The 16,390-nt window shown below is 43.4% G+C and overlaps 1 protein-coding gene across 4 annotated transcripts in view; it reads left to right on the top strand.

Annotated features, from left to right (window-relative positions):
• Positions 1-16,390, top strand: part of HEXB (hexosaminidase subunit beta) — a 266,121-nt gene that overhangs the window by 169,147 nt on the left and 80,584 nt on the right. The window lies entirely within an intron of this gene.

Below are 16,390 nucleotides of genomic sequence, written 5' to 3'. Positions count from 1 at the left end.
CTGAACAAACTGTTATCAAAACTGAAATAAAACAGTTCTTGTACACAGTTGAAGAAAAATAGTGTAGCGATTTGTTTCCAAAACTCGCATTTATTTTAGCTACTCCACTATTTCATCTAGTTTGGTTTGAATTTTATAAAAAGGCTCTGTAACAAGGCACCTTCCCTAAAAGATACTTTGCTTTTAAATCCCTGGAAACACGTCAATGCATACAATTAAAAAAAGCACTGCTGCTTTTTAGTTTTTACCTTTTATTTAGAAGTTCTAATTGATTCAGCCGAAGCTATTTGTGCCATCATTACTTGGATTCTTGGTGCTATTAACTTAATAAATCAATAAATCATGCTGCTGAAAACAAAGTAGCAAAATGATTAATTCCACTGTTGTATGAAGATTAATATCGCAATCGTCTGTTAGGAGTTAACCGGTAATTTAATACGTTTCACAATTAATGGATCTTGAGAACTAATAGGGTCTGCATAAAATGATAGTTTGGTATGTTTTTGGGAGCCTTATCTCATGCTGTAATTTATCAATTTAGTCCAATTTTTTCACAACATGAAAAAAACTATATAATATATTGTTGCACAATTTTGCAGCTCACTTTGTTTTCCTTTGAAAACTGTGCCATTAACTTCATAGCAAATACGTTTTTGTGACCTATATTATTGGACCAATTGTTCTATTGGAGCTGTTTAACTTCATTCTGCCTTTATCCGTACTACCAAGAGCAAAATTGACTTTTTCTCCCAAGAGAAGGCTGTAATTAATTGTGTCTTTTATTAATGTGTCTTTCAAATAATCATCCTTTCTCAAACGTAAACCAGTCATTAAATATATGCAAGTACCTGAATTAAACATTCGAATGTTATGCAAAAGGTTAACAGGCTATTCAATTCAATTCAAAATATCTTTATTCGATTGTTGTGTGAAATCATAAAAGTACAAGTTAAAAATTACAAATTACAATATAAAAGAAGAATATAAAAATACAATAATTCATTGGATTCATAAATAAGACATTAACAATTTAAAAAAGGAATTACTATTTTTTTTAAAGTGCAATTATGTAGTCATACGTTTCCTGATGATCATCACATTCCTTAGGTACAAGGTCGTTGTTGCTACAGATACATGATTATCTAACGCTTGCATACTAATCATCGCCGCACGGCAATGACGAAATCCTAATACTCTTAAAAATGGCAATAGAACATTTTTCCTCATTTCATGATACAATTTACAAAATAGAAATACATGAATGGTACTCTGTGAGGAGACATTATCACAGGGACAACATGGTAGATCGTGCGTCCAGTTATTGATCGTAGGAAAACTGACCAGTCTGTGGAAGATATTAAATCTAAAGCGTGAGAGTAGGAAACCCTCATAGTTATTAGTTACATAGATTAGATAGGGCTGAATCTTAAAAGTTGCTAAAACCAATTGGTGCTGCTGAACAGAGGGTTTTAAGACCTCTGCAGCAACCCGGTGGGAATCTAAGAGGGCCAAACACTGCTTCTTCAAATCTTTTCGTGAAATTTCTGAGATATCTGTGGGATTCGAGAAGTATTCCTCTCTCCCAATATCTTTCAAGAAGTTAAAAACATACTTCACCCAAGGTTTTTTTGTAGCAACTTCCAATTTCAAAATGTCTGTTAGAACGTCTGTTTAAATGTGTTGCCTCTTGAGTCCAGAGTCTGTGCCACAACAGCACTGGCTCTATTTTAATCAGGTCTGAGATATAACACAGGCCTAATTCAGTGTGACAGTTAAAATTGGAGGAGCTTTTGGGGAGTGCCAATATATATTTTAAAAAGGAGTTTTCGGCTACCTGAATAGGTGAAGAATTTGCAAAACCCCAGACCCCACTACCATAAGTAGCACCTGCTACACATTAGGCTTTGTATATTTTTATCAATTCTACAGGGGGTCTGGTCCCTAATTTACTTGAGAAGATTTTGAGAGCAGCGGTTGATATAGTAAGCTCAAGTTTTTTCGCAGAGACAGCTTGGGACCACGTCTCGTTTTGGGCAAAAAGTATCCCCAGATAAGAAAACTGTTTAGCGAAATCAAGCTTCTGTCCCGCTATAATAATTGGCCTCTTAGATTTAATTTGTCTGCCACAATACATAGTGAAAGTCTTTGAGGTATTGACTTTGAGGCCTAGCTCATTCATAAAGCGCCAAAAGCTATCAACCACCCGCTGTAAGCCCACTTGAGTACGTGACATGAGTACAGCGTCGTCAGCGTACCAAAGTGCTGGTATTGGGCGACCACCTACAAATGGGGGATCCAAACTATCTTTGCACAAGGCATCTTCCAGTCCATTTATTTACAAGTTAAAAAGGAAGGGGGCCAGGACACATTCCTGCCTGACCCCACTCCTGATTGGTATTTGGTCTGTGCACTCTCCCCTAAGGCCATAGCGGACGCGGGCCGACGCGTTACTATAAAAACGTTTAAGATAATAAATAATGTTTGAATCAACCCCGGGTTTTTCTAATATCAACCACAGTTTAGAATGTACCACACAATCAAATGCGGCCGAGAGATCCACGAAGGCCAAGAACAAGTTGCCTTGTTTAGCCCTCGTGTATTTCCCGACCAGCATCATCAAATTCAGACCCTGTTCTACTGTCCCCAAACCAGAACGGAAGCCATACTGAAGATCAGACAGAACGGAGTTAGCCTCCGCCCAATCCAGAAGTCGGTCCAGTATGATTCTACCCGCTATTTTAGTAAAGGAGTCCAGTAAGGAAATGGGTCTATAACAGGCTGGATCCTGTCTGTTTCCCTTTTTGTAAATCGGGACAATAACAGATTCCACCCAGGTGGGGAGGAAATCAGCGACACAACTGGCATTAAGCACCTGGACCAGAAGGGGCGCCCACAAAGATGGAATACTTTTAAATAAATCTATGGGAACCCCGTCTGGGCCAGGTGCCTTTTGTTTTTGTAAAAGATACTTTATTTTGTTCGTACTGACTTTTCACTTCTAGAGAATTAGCTTCAGCATTACAGTTAGGCATTTATCAAAGTGCTCCTATTATTTTTACATCTTCCTAAAGTACCTAAAAGTTAAGTGTATCTTGCGTTCACCATTTTAAGAATATCAGATGTTAAAGCTTTTGAGACTGGTATGTTTAAAATTAGAATTTTGAATTCATTTCATTGGTTTTTAACATGTAGCAGAGTGTATGACTTTCACAGTAGGAAAAACACATTTTCTATTATGTGCATCTTGGGACATATTATTTGCATTGAGTTTATAAGGAAATTAAAATGTAGTAAGATGTAAACTGACCCTCTATGGCCTGCAGGTTCTCTTGAGCTTACAGGAAGAACCCCAGGCATGATACATTGGTTCCTCCATCTGAGAACATCAGTCCATGCCTCTGAGACATTCCTCCCTTAGTTATGCCACATTTAACTGCCAATATTTAGCAATGTCCCTCTTGCTAGGAAGAGCCCCCATTCTTAGCAGAACCATTCAGCCAGAGAGCCTCCCAGGTCTTCCATCACTCTTGAGCAAAAGGTCAGTGGGTCTTTTCAACTCATGGTCGTTGTCTGGACAATATCATGCCCAAGTTCTTTTTGTAAACTCAAGTGAAACTTCAACACCATGTGGAAGACTTTTACAAGGTCAGCATGGCACCTAGTGCGTTCAGGCACGATAGTGCAGCCCATCTTCCAAAGGGAGCTCAGGGCTATAATAGATTATTTATAAATTAATTTGGATTTGCCGCATTCTGGTAGAGATGATAATGTCTTGGGGACCTATCTGGGCATCCCTCCAGTCCTCTTTCTCTAGTGAGCCCAGATCACCCTCCCATTGCGATTGCAGCACTAGGAAAAGATCTGTTGTATTGGGTATTGGAGTTTTTATTTTTAGAGTTCATTGCGCAGTAACACATATACAAAAGTGCTTATGATAATTCATTTTTTGGTTGATGTACATCATCCAACATACATGATTAATCAATACAGTGTACTCCATATGTAACAAGCATTTGCAATGCAATAGGTCTCGCATTATTTAAGTTTGAGCAATAGTACTGTAAATGGCAATGTTTTTATTTTTATTTATGCGCCATTTTAATTTTCTTTGCATAAAAAAGTACATATAAAATATGTGTTGTAGAAAAGTCATTTATGCAGTATTTACATTTTCTTTGCATAAAAAAGTACATATACAATATTTCTTGTAGAAAAGTTAAACATTTTAATGATGTGCCTAAATAATACGTCAAGTGCATTATGACGATCCCCTGGACAACTTCAGAGGTAGCAGATTGGTTGTCGGGCTCTCATAACATTGTTAACTAAATCTGTCCTTGCACTTTTTGGCGCTCCATAAACTGCAGGCATGCTCGGGCCGCCAGCCACCGCGGGAGGCCGTAGCAATTAGAGTTTGACCCCCGGCCCTCCTCCAGTGATAGTCACGCAGGCCTTGGCACTGTCCTCCCACTGTGCATGAAGACGACCCCCTGGACAACTTCAGAGTTTGAGGTAGCAGATTGGTTGTCGGGCTCTCATAACACTGTTTACCAAATCTGCCCTTGAACTTTATGGTGCTCCACAAATTGCAGGCAGGCGGGGGCCGTGGGAATTAGAGTTTGCCCCCACGGCCTTCCTCCAGTGATCGCCCAGGCCTGGGCACTGTCCTGTTACTGACTCTTGCCGATCCCCACCCAGTGCCATGCTGCAGAAATGAGACAGTCCTGGGGGCCCTGATTAACTCGCAAGCAGCCCCACTGTGTGAGGGACTTAGACGATGCCCACACTTTTTCAAAACAGAGGCCACAGGCTTATATTACAACTCCAAGGGAGGCGTGCAGCTGCATATTTAGATGGCTGCAACCGCAGGCGATGAAGACTCGGGGGAAAGATAGACCTGCCACTGATCCAAAGAGCTGGCTGAGATGAGGTGGGAGCACGGAATAGGAGAGGACCAACTTCTAGAGTTCGTGAGCCGGAGAGCCCCTTTCTGAGACCTTGCTTGAAAGGGGGAGGATCAGACTGGCAGGCTAGGACCTCGCAGTGGTGAGGGGACAGACGGCGGCAGCTGAGGACGGCACCGTTGACACTGAGAGGTGGGAAGGAGAACAGGCCCAAACTGCACTAATGCATCACCAGTGCAGATCAGACTGCGATGGAGGAACGGCCCGGAGAACGCGTCGGCCCTGCTGAAGGTGGGAACAGTCATGGGCGCGGGCCGAGACACAGGCTGAGCGTCCTGTTGCTAATAGTGCATTGAGGGTTGGATTGACCCCTACTGCGCTGCTGTTTTGCCTGAGCGGGTTTCCTCGGGGACAGAGAGACGATCCTGGCACGAAGGGCTTTGGCCTGGCCAGAGAGTTCCGGGCGGGGCCGCCCACTAACAGACTGTCTGTCCTGGCGGCTCCTGTGTCACCGACTCCCTTCCGTCGGCCGCAGAAAAATATTGAATTTTCTCCTCAATAACAGCTAAGAAGCACGTGGCAGACCGGGTCGGAAAGAGCCCGCGGCTGATGGCGCCATGATTATATTAAAGCTCCCTCCGGCCAATATTATATGCCTGCTACGCCAGGAGTGCCCACAAAATTGCCTGCTCCCTTCAGCTCGAAAAACATACTCCTCGCGCTCGGCGGCACTGAGACGTGCGCACGCAATTACAACAAGCAAACATCTAAAATGGCAGAGCAAAACGGTAATCATGATGTGCCCCAGCCCACCACTGAAGAACATAAACCCAAAGCTAAGAGAACAGGACTTACTCTGGCCGCATACTGTAGTGATGTAATGCGTGGACAGGGCAACGAATGAAGAGTAAAACGGTTCATACTGTTTATCGTGGTGTAGTATCTCCGACTCACTAGTAAAAGAAACAAGAAGCCGTGAGCGTGCACACTCCCGAACTTCCTGTTTTGGGATGTGCACGCTCACGGCTGTCGTGGGGCGGGACTTCCGTCTTTACGAGAAGCCCGCGCCCACGGAGTGGATGGCCAGAGGACCGGTGGCAGCTGAGGCCGCTGATGCGGTAAGTGGGCCATAGTGGGGTGCGCGGTGTGTGTCTTTGTGACTGTGTGTGTGTGTGCGTGCGTGCGTCTGTCTGCGCGTCTGTCTGTGTGTGTGTCTGTGTGTATGCCTGTGCCTGCAAGGCATTATGGGCTGCGCCGCATATTAAATGAGCGGCTCTCCCGCTGCTCCGGGGAGAGCCACGCTGGCGCTTCGCCGCTTCCTGGGCCATAGATGGGGGGTCTCTGTGTGTAGGTGCGGCGGCGACGGGGGTATGTGTGCCCGTGTATGGATGCGTATGTGCGCATGCGTGAGTGCTGTGTATGCGTGTAGCAGTGTGCGCATGCGTGAATGTTGGTGCGCGTGCAAGCGGCGGCGACGGGGGTATGTGTGCCCGTGTATGGATGTGTATGTGCGCATGCGTGAGTGCTGTGTATGCGTGTAGCAGTTGTGCGCATGCGTGAATGTTGACGCGCGTGCACGCAGCTCAATCCAGCCGCTCGTCACAGTTTCGTGTCCCTCATTCCCCCGTGTCAGACGACTATAAGTCTCCAGCCTGGACGCATCCTTCGGATGCGATGTCCAGGCGAGACCTAAAAAGGGGTTATTACTTAAAACGAGATTTCAAAAACACATATTGCACATATCCCAATAAGAACTACAGATAACAAACTTTGTATTTGATCCTGATTATCTACTTGCTAACTTCCTATAGACTTCCAGTGCATCTTAAACTTTCCATACGAGCCCAATCGTAAGGCATACCGTTTCTCCAATTCTCAGACTATGCAATTTGGACTGCCAGCAGTAAAATGTAGGTATATTGTCGCTTCACCAATCCTGAAGTATTAGTGATCTCGCCAATAGGGCCATCATATATAGACCTTCCGCTTGTGTAGTACCACAATTATATTTGGGGAACACCCAAGGAGTGCAATGTATCTATTGATAGCTATCCTAGGACCGAGCTTATATCTACAATAATTCTCCATTACTTCCCAGAATTGTTTAATCTTTGGACAATCCCAGATAATGTGAGTCATGTAGCCCCCTCTTCTGCTGAAGACAGAAAGCATTTATTGGAGTTTGCTATACACACTCCAATATACAATTCCACAATGACTCTTCATACTAGTTTCTTGTCACTTGATATAGACCATGATCTCACCCCTGCTTAATCAGTGTTCAGCCTGTGATTCTGTCTTCGCCAGAGACTCTCCCTCCGACGCAGTGTCAGCAAACTTTTGCCAACATGGTTCCTGCTGCTGAAGTAGCCACACTATATTTTTCCCTTCCTGCTCACACTAAGCAGATTGTTGTTCAGATAACAATCTTGAACAGGCTTTATAACTGCAATGGCCCCTTTTGGATCTTTCTCTTCACTGACTTCAGATCATCCAAAAGTCCGCTGCTCGCCTGTCATTGTAGTTACTTAAACAGGTGCCTCTGACTGATGCACTTAGTAAATTGTACTGGCCATCCATCACCAAATGAGTGGTCTTTAAAACCAATTGCATTACGTTTCACACAGTCCTTCAACTTGGCCCGGACTATCTTCAAAAACATGTTCCAGCATTACTGCCCATCAATCTGCTTTGCCTTTCCGGGTTGTTTGTGCCACGGTCCGGGTTCTCTGTGATGGCAGCAAAGCCGTCCCTGCTGTTCCACCTCGGATCTTGTGCTAAGCTGTTACCCTTTTGGAAAGCATTGAAAACCTGGCTATTCTTTAAGTAAGGGCTTCACTCCTTGCTGTGTTCTCAATTGTGCTCTATGAATAGCAGTATATTACAGTAATTTCAATTCCTCCCCTACCGATCGCCTCTCAATCACTATTTTGGTATTTAGTTAACTGAAATCAGGAAGGGCCTTTGTATCGGCTTGATCTACTTCCAGTGAGTTTCATAATTGCAGTTATCTATTCTACCTGTAGTATCTTGAATGACTTCATATGATCCCCTTCCTACACATCTTCGTTTTTAATTTCTATACAGACCTAAGTCTTAAATCGCAATCGACCTTGCTGAGTGTAGTGGCAATGTCACCTGCCATAATGGTTTCTCTTGTGTAAGCCTGCACATCGGTCCTGGTCCAGTGGAGGGTTTTGCACTAACATCAAGGCACCAATCTAGCCTAAGTAGGTGGGAGATAGTCTTTGGGGTTGGTGACACAAATAAGCCTCAGGCAAGCTGTGCCTCCATTAGATATTATTCAAGATGAAAGGCTGGATCGTCTTTGTACCCCGAGCAAGTAATTTCCAATGATTAGTGGGGACACCCTGTAATAAATGCTTGGACACATAATTTATTTGCCTGCTAGTAGCTGCTTGTTTCTCCAACAGTTCAGGTTTAATTAAGAGGCATCCTTGTAGACAAAGGATTTCCATAAGAGATTTCCTGCTCCATTGTGGATATCGTAAGAAAAGAAGCTTTTCACCTGTATACAAGTACCCAAGGTGTTTGATGTCCTTTTCCTATTGGAAACCTAGCACCAGTTCTTCACATCCATTTCAGGCTGCACTTGACTGCCTCGCCGGAGTGAAGAACAGACAGGATGATGTTGGCCTTAGGCCTGTGGATGGCTTTGTAGTGTTTTGATACAAGAATTGAGGGTTTAAATACATTTTGCACAGTAACTGCTTGAGAAAATGCCACTTTATGGCGTTGAAGGCCTTTTTTGAAATCCACTAGTATCAGTACGCTGCCGCCAGGAAATTCATGTGCATTCACTATTATCATCTGCATAACTCTGATCAACTCTGATGTGCTGGCTTAACATGAAACTCTTTTTATCTGTGTGTGTTCCATTAAGGTTATAACTAGTAAATTTGCAAGTGCCTAGGTTGGTAAGGGAGATCGGGTGACATAATATACATAGATAGGTGGGCGTCACGGTTTTAATATGACCGAGATTGTGGCTATTTCCACATCTTTGGATAGTGCTCCTGCTTCTCTGGTTTGGTTAATCATGGTCAGGAGGTGGGGAGTTAAGTGAAATAAATCCTAAAGAATTCCAGACACTACCCATTCGGAACAGTGAGTTCTTCTAGATTATATACCAGCCAGAGTCTCTGATTCCATCTGTAGTCAGCAGGAGTTGAAGGACTATGCAGTCCTTATAGTTTATTCTTGATTGGTTTTGTCTTACCTTCTCGTTCTGATCTTAGACTCACAGAGTTGCAATATACAATTGAGTAAGCGGTTTACCACCCATAAGTCTAGATCGTTCTGATGGTCTAAATGCTTCTGTAAAGACAGACTGTGTTACTTTGGCCCAATCATCTACATGGTGGTGGAGCAGCTTACATAATAATTTGTGTGATTGTTGATTATAGGTAAGCAGATGATAGCATAAAGAATTCATAGCTAGCCTTTTATGAACCATTTTGGAATTCTTCTTTGCACCATGTATCTTGGGTGATTCTAGTCTGCACAGGATCTTTTAAGAATTTGTAGAATGCACGGCAGCCATAATTCAGCGATGGACTTTTAATCTTGTGTTTCTGGATGAACCATCCGTATCTATGTGCACCCATTTGAGACCTTGGTTTTTTAGGTTGAGCCTGGGCAGCGCATGCGCTGCTGCGAGGCATGCAGGATTGGAGTATGGCTTTGAAGCCCCACCCACTCTTCGCTCCTATTTTTCTTTGGCTTGTGTCATTGTCCTTTATAAATGATGGCTTCTGATTCGTTATTAGAACTTCTTAGTACCGCCTTGTCTTCTAGTGTAACCTCCCATTGCAACTGGCCCTTTTACTTCTGTTGCCACTCGGTGTGTCTTATTTAGTCTGTAAACACTATTTTCTTTAATGAGTTTCTCCTACTGCAGGCACAACGTGTTTTCCTTACCTTCAGCGTGCCATGTTTGCTGTCACTTTCAAGCAGCGCCTACAATGGCAGCTGCTTCTTTGAAGTGAAATGGGTCTCACATTTACAGGAGTTTGATCTGTTGCCATTGTAAATGACAATAGCTTAAACTCTCGTAAATGTGAGACCTATTGCGTTGCAAATGCTTGTCTGATCTGATGCAGTTAGTTTAGTGGAGTCTTCATTAACTGTGTAGCCGTTATGTTCTTCAACAATGTGACTTCTAAATAGCTTTAATATTTTGTTTGTCACCAAATGTTGTAATAAACGGTGAAATGTGATGGGCATGTGAGATTGTTTAATTGTCGGGGAGAGGAGTTGGCCTAAAGGCTATGGCGGTCGACCTCGAATCTGGGGAACTGGGTTTGAGTCTCGGCAATGACGCTGAACATCCTGTGATTTTGGGCGAATCACGTAATCTCCCCCGTGCCTAACAAAAAAAATGAATAAGTCCTCATCTAATGCAACTGGTGCTATGTAAAGCACTCTGATACCCGATTCAGGTCAAGTTCGCACTATATAAAACTCTGTAAAAAAAAAGAAAAAAAAATTATTGCTATAGTGAATGTCAGAGAGCAAAGCTATATTTTTTCTATTGAAAGGCACATATCCCACTCCTTTCATCCACTTTCAAGTCACTTAAGCATGCAAATCAGCCGAATCAACCTTGGGCTATAATACACAATCTTTTTACCTCATTTATTAGCTCCCAAGGTCCTTCTCTTTTTTATCTTTTTTCTGCCTTACACGTTAATGCTTTGTTGATGTGTTTAAACTCTCAAGTCCCTTATTTGTGCAAATATTGCCCTCTTATATCAGTTCTGAGCATATCCACTGCAGCTTTTTTTTTAATTCTAAGTGGTCAGCCACTTGTTACACGAATATCAGAAGCATGTTTCCTAATGAGTACACTGAAACAACCACGTATCCTGTTTTTGTCTTGAGTAAACCAGCTTCGCTAGAATTGATTTTAGGCTCTTCGTGTTACAGCAAACAGACAGCCACCACCGTCGTTTTCTTATCCAATGATTTGCACGCCACCTTTTTGATTGCATTTCAAATAATCTTACCACCTCTTATTGGTTTCACTTTTTAAAGTCTTGCACCAACTTTCCCTCATTTTCATTGTGTGCAGATCTGCATTTACTCTATCAACAACCATATGCTCTATAAATTGACAATTCTTTGCAAGTTTTCTAGTCCTTAAATAAGTGAGGTGACCTTTAACTAATATCGCAGGGACAGCAATGAATACAAAACCCACTGTTCCATAATTGTTTCTGACTTAGTGTATCACTTTTTTTAGGTGTGGCTTGACAGTGCAGCTATTTACCAGGCGGCTGTTACTAATTCTTCAAAATATAGAGTGGCCTTTGACTCCGCTTACCAGCAGTTCTCTCTTCCACCACATTATTGGCTGGTTCGTGTATCATCTACCTCCGATGAAGTGTTTACATTGCAGTGCCCAAGGGACTATTTTGCATCTCAAAAGTAAACTGAACCACAACACATTAAATTCTTTACAATAAGTGCATTATTTACTGAAAGTAGCCTTTTTTAGGTCGAGCCTGGGCAGCGCATGCTTTGCTCGGCGAGGCATGCTGCATTAGAGTATGGACTTTCAGCCCCACCCACTCTCCGCCCATATTTTTCATTGGCTTTTGTCATTATCCTTTATAAATTCTAGCTTCTGATTCGTTAGTAGGCGTTGTAGTCCATCCTTAGTACCACCTTATCTTCATTTGTAACCTCCCATGAGGATTGGGCCTTTTACTTCTGTTGTTACACAGTATGTCTTATTTAGTCTTTAAACACTGGTTTCTTTAATTGTTTTCTCCTACTGCAGGCATGATATTCTTTCCTGCAAAGTTCATCGCGCCATGCTTGTTTTCACTTTTCAAGCAGCCCGTGACAATGGCTTTTTCGAAATTAACAAGAGTTTGAGCCAATGGCATTGTGAATGACAATGCTTTTTATTTGTTAATTATCAAAACAGATAAATAAAAGGCATTGCCATTTACAATGCAAATAGCTTAAACTCTTGCAAATGTGAGACCTATTGCATTGCAAATGCTTGTTTTCACTGCAACAGACCTTTTAAAAAACTATTTGATTCAGCACTTGAAATGCAAACCAGACCTATTGGATTTGCCATTCCTGTTCTATGTGCGTTCTTCATGCAGCCTAATACGCCTGTTATGGTGAGTCTGACTTAACATTTATACATAAATGAAATGGCTCCTTACCAACCAGGAGTAGTTTACAAGCAGAAGTAAATAGTTTACAGGATATGGTTAACATATCTTGGAAACACAGTGTGCAATACCGTGCTGGTGTTCTCCTACCTTAGCATTCCTGTGCCTTTTTCGAGCTGAGACAGGTTTGCCAGGCCTTGCACTGTTCTTTGTCGGTTGCTCTGGACATTGCTGGACGGCAGGCACGAGGACCAAGGCCCATCTCTTCTCATACCCACACTGAATGTGTTTACTTGTCTTTACTGTGACAAATGCTTTGCTTAGGATGCTCCGGATGCATGTCCCCGAAATAATATTCTGTACAGGTCAACTTCATGGTATTAAACTGAACGTCAAGGACTACTCTAGCCAACCAGGTCATGAGCTGGAGAGATGGAACAGTGGTTGGGCAGATGGGTAGAGAAAGGTTTAGAAGCTTAGATCAAGCTTTCTTACTGCTCAGTTTGAGGTGTTGCCATTAAAGCTTGGTAATGTTTGTTGTGAGTGTAAAGAAGAAATATAGGGTGTGTGAGTGATGCCACAGTGCCACTATCATAAGATCAAGGGTACAAATGTTTCGTCGAACTCCATGTGTATTTTACGTCTGAGAATGTATCTACATGTAGTTACATGCAGGAAGAGCATGGGTAGGCCCTTTGTGATAACTCCTTACTCCATGACTCTCCCCCCTTTCCCTTTTTTTGTTAGAATTAAATGTGCTGTGTGTTAATGGTATTTGTAATGCTCTGAAATGGTATTCATTCATCTCCTGAATTCAGAGTAGGGGTTGGTTTTAATTAGTGGCAACATTGCTAATGGGCTCTTCTGTTTGGCAGAAAAATGGATAGTAGAACGAACTTCACTAAGAGTTTGTGTAGTAAGATGGGACCATGGTGAAATTATATACCGTTGCACTTATTGCAAAAGTTTTGTTTGCTTTTAAACATTGATCTGAAAGTAAATACTAAGCCTTTGGATTAAAAGCAGTAAAATGAAACTTGAGTGGCCACGTTGAACGTGGGGTAAAGAGGTGGTTTGCAAGTCTTGTTACCAAATGGCCAAGTTTGTATTTGAATCTGATTTCGTAGTATTCCTTATTCGAAATGAATCTATTCTGAGCTACTCCAACATTGCACTGTAATATTTTCGTTTTGTTTAATGTTAGAGCTGTTGAAAGGACATTACATCTCCGCAATCCATATAGCAGCGAGTACCCACATAACTATTCTCTCTTATGCCCATCTCGGCAGTAAGAGACCAAAACTTTCTATCAGCAGAAAAGGGACGCTTCAAAAAAACGCATTGTCACTGCAGTCGTTTAGCAGGAAGGGCCCACAAAGGCTGGTTACAAGGCCTGACCATCCCCCCAACACGCCCATCAGCCAATCCAGTTTAGTACTGTTCCCCACCAGAAATAAAAAACAAACTGCGGCTAAACATTGTCTCTTGTAGCAAGGGCCAATGGAAGCAGGTAAGGTGTACTAACCCTTACCCCCACAAGCCCTCTCTGCAAGAAAACCAAACCTGAAAGAAGGAAAACAGTCACTGCAAATAGCAGCAATGACTTATGGTGGCATTGCATATTTCCTACCCACTATTCACAAGCCTTCTTAGCCAATTATAGGCTTTCTTTTTTAGGTCTCGCCTAGCGATGCAGCGGCATGCGCGGAACGCTAGCGAGACTATTGTTGCTGTGTAGCTCGCGAAGTGGGACATCAGATGTGCACGAGCTTACCAAAGCCATTGCAGACAAAGGCTGTGATGGCGCGCTTTAGGAGGCATGCGCTGTAAACACGCGCGCTTTAGGAGGCACGTGCTGTGATCGCGCGCGTCTCTTCTCGTGCTCTCCCACACTTTCACTTTCACAGCGCGTGTCTCCTAAAGCACGCGGTCACAGCCATTGTCTGCAATGGCTTTGGTAAGCTCATCAGCGATGCGTCCCCTCGCAGGGACACAAGATGGACATAAGACGATTGAGCCCGCTACAGCAGCTCGAGGCACACCAGCGCCATCTCGACATAGGTTTGTCTGTCTCTTCCTGTTGTTCCTGTGCGCAGGCCTTGAGCCATCCAACCAGCAGGCGCCAGAAACTCTGAACGGATTGCAGCTGGAGCTCGTGCAGAAGTGGCCTGGCCAAGGACAGTGAGCTGTGTGTGTGTGCGCGTGGACCGCCTCCTCCCAAAATACACAGTCCGATGATGTGTCACGTGATACGCCAGAAGGGCTGGGGCCGAGTCTGCCTCGTTTATAGAGGGCGTGATTTTCGATTTGAAGTCAAGTGGGAATTAACCTGTGACCATGACAATTTCACCGCCCCGTTGGTGTTTTTTTTGGGAAAGCCTTGGGTCTTGATGGTGAAATAAACCAGTTTAAAATGTACACTAACCCGTACCAATAGTGCATCCCTACTTCGGACCGCGGCGGTGAGCTCGCTGGATTCGGCTTCGGAGGGGGTGACAAGCAGATCCCTCTCTCCTCCCACTCACCAGCGCCTTGCTGCTGCCTGCCTCTGCTCTGTAGAGGGACGCCCTGGAGGGGAACAGGCCGTGCACCCTGTCCTGTGCTGGCGCTGGCCGTGCACCCTGTCCTGTGCCTGTGCTGATTTTTGTAAGTAACTTCTCACCCATTCTAACCTCCTTGTTATAAAGTCTTGCCTGCGCATCCCATAAACACAGTTAACAAAAACTTGGCTGATTTTGGTTACCATATGTCAAGGATCTTCCACAGACTTTATGTATTTAGGAGTTTTATATAGCTACCTCGACCCGAAGATATTGGAGCGTTTTACATGAGCACCAGTTGCATTACATCCGGACACACTGTATATTTTTGTTGGCTCGGGGAGATTGAAAGATTTTCTCAGAATCACAAGATGTGGAGACTCGAATCTGCTCCCCCAGGTCCAATTATTCAAAAGTGTTGGAGCAGATGTTATGATTGTGTTTATTTGCAATGTATCTGCATTTTGCTGGTTTGCTTGTTTGCACGTTATGGTGTCGCATGTTTGCATATAGTTGTATCAGTGCACATTTTGGTTTACAGATCATGGCGTTACACATTTGCATATTGTTTGCTAGTTGCACAAGTGCACGCTTATACGTTGATGTTTTGCACTTTGTGTTGCACTCCTGTGCAGTATTTAGCAGTTGATTGACAGTTTGAGCGATTCTTTAGAAGGCTGGCGCGCTGAGCCGTGACCGCCAGTAACCCCACTGCAGCAGCCGCGGGAGGAGTTTAGATAGCTGACACAGCAGCACAGAAGCAGATGGTACCCACTTTTAAGATTATCTCTTCTCCTACTCCTGACTAATTTCTGGACCAGTTATAGAAGTCAGTCACGTTTCAGCACCAAAAACCGTGTGGCGGAGAGATGGTCAATCACACACGTTATCGCAGCTGAAACACCGGTATGGGGTCGGTCGCCTGCCTTTGCCTTTGAAGGGCTATAGACTAGTACCTACGGCTAGGGGTAGATCACAAATGCCAGGCCAGTTTTATTTTGCTTTTTCTTTTTACGGTTTCATATAGCGCGAACTTGACCCGAATGATTTGGAGCGCTTTACATGAGCACCAGTTACGTTACACAAGGACACATTCATTTTTGGTAGACACGGGTGATTGTGATTTGCCCAGAATCCCAGGATGTTGAACCGAGACTGAACCTGGTTGCACAGATCCAACGTCGGTAGCGCTAACCTTTACGCCACATCCTATAACTTGCTGGGGTTATAGTTGTCGTATTGTTAGTTAGCCACTTTCTGCTGCAATATTATTACCAATACCGAGACTCAATTGCTTGTTCAATTCTGAAGTCTTTATTAGTCCTCTCTCTGATGATAAGCAAGGGGTGGAACAAGACATGAGCAACTCCTGTTTGGTGATATTAGAGCCCAAAAGCTAGATCCCTACTGGAAGCCATTATGGTATGTGTGATTGATCTTCCATCTTGTACTATTTCCACATCAGAGATACATAACCAATATGCACACAATTGGAATACGTACTTTGTATTACACTGGATGGTTGCGACAGACCAAGGTACCAGGTTTACTCCCTATCATAACACCTTCTAGAGGACTGGGTTGTAAGGACCAGTGATGGAAAATGGCGCACTCTGGTTTGTAAGGCTGTGATCATGGACCACAGGAGTTTCTCTGAGGTATACACACTGGAACTGTTAGGATGGAGACTGACTGAAGTTTTGAAACTGATTCTGGTTTAAGTAAGGTCCTTTAAGGACCCTCAAAATATCTGTCATAGTATGCATTGTGCTGTCAATGAATCAAGAGAACA

This window comes from Lissotriton vulgaris, chromosome 3_1 (assembly GCF_964263255.1).
Source record: "Lissotriton vulgaris chromosome 3_1, aLisVul1.2, whole genome shotgun sequence".
Lineage (NCBI taxonomy): Eukaryota > Metazoa > Chordata > Amphibia > Caudata > Salamandridae > Lissotriton > Lissotriton vulgaris.
This window is presented reverse-complemented; position numbering and strand designations above follow the sequence as displayed.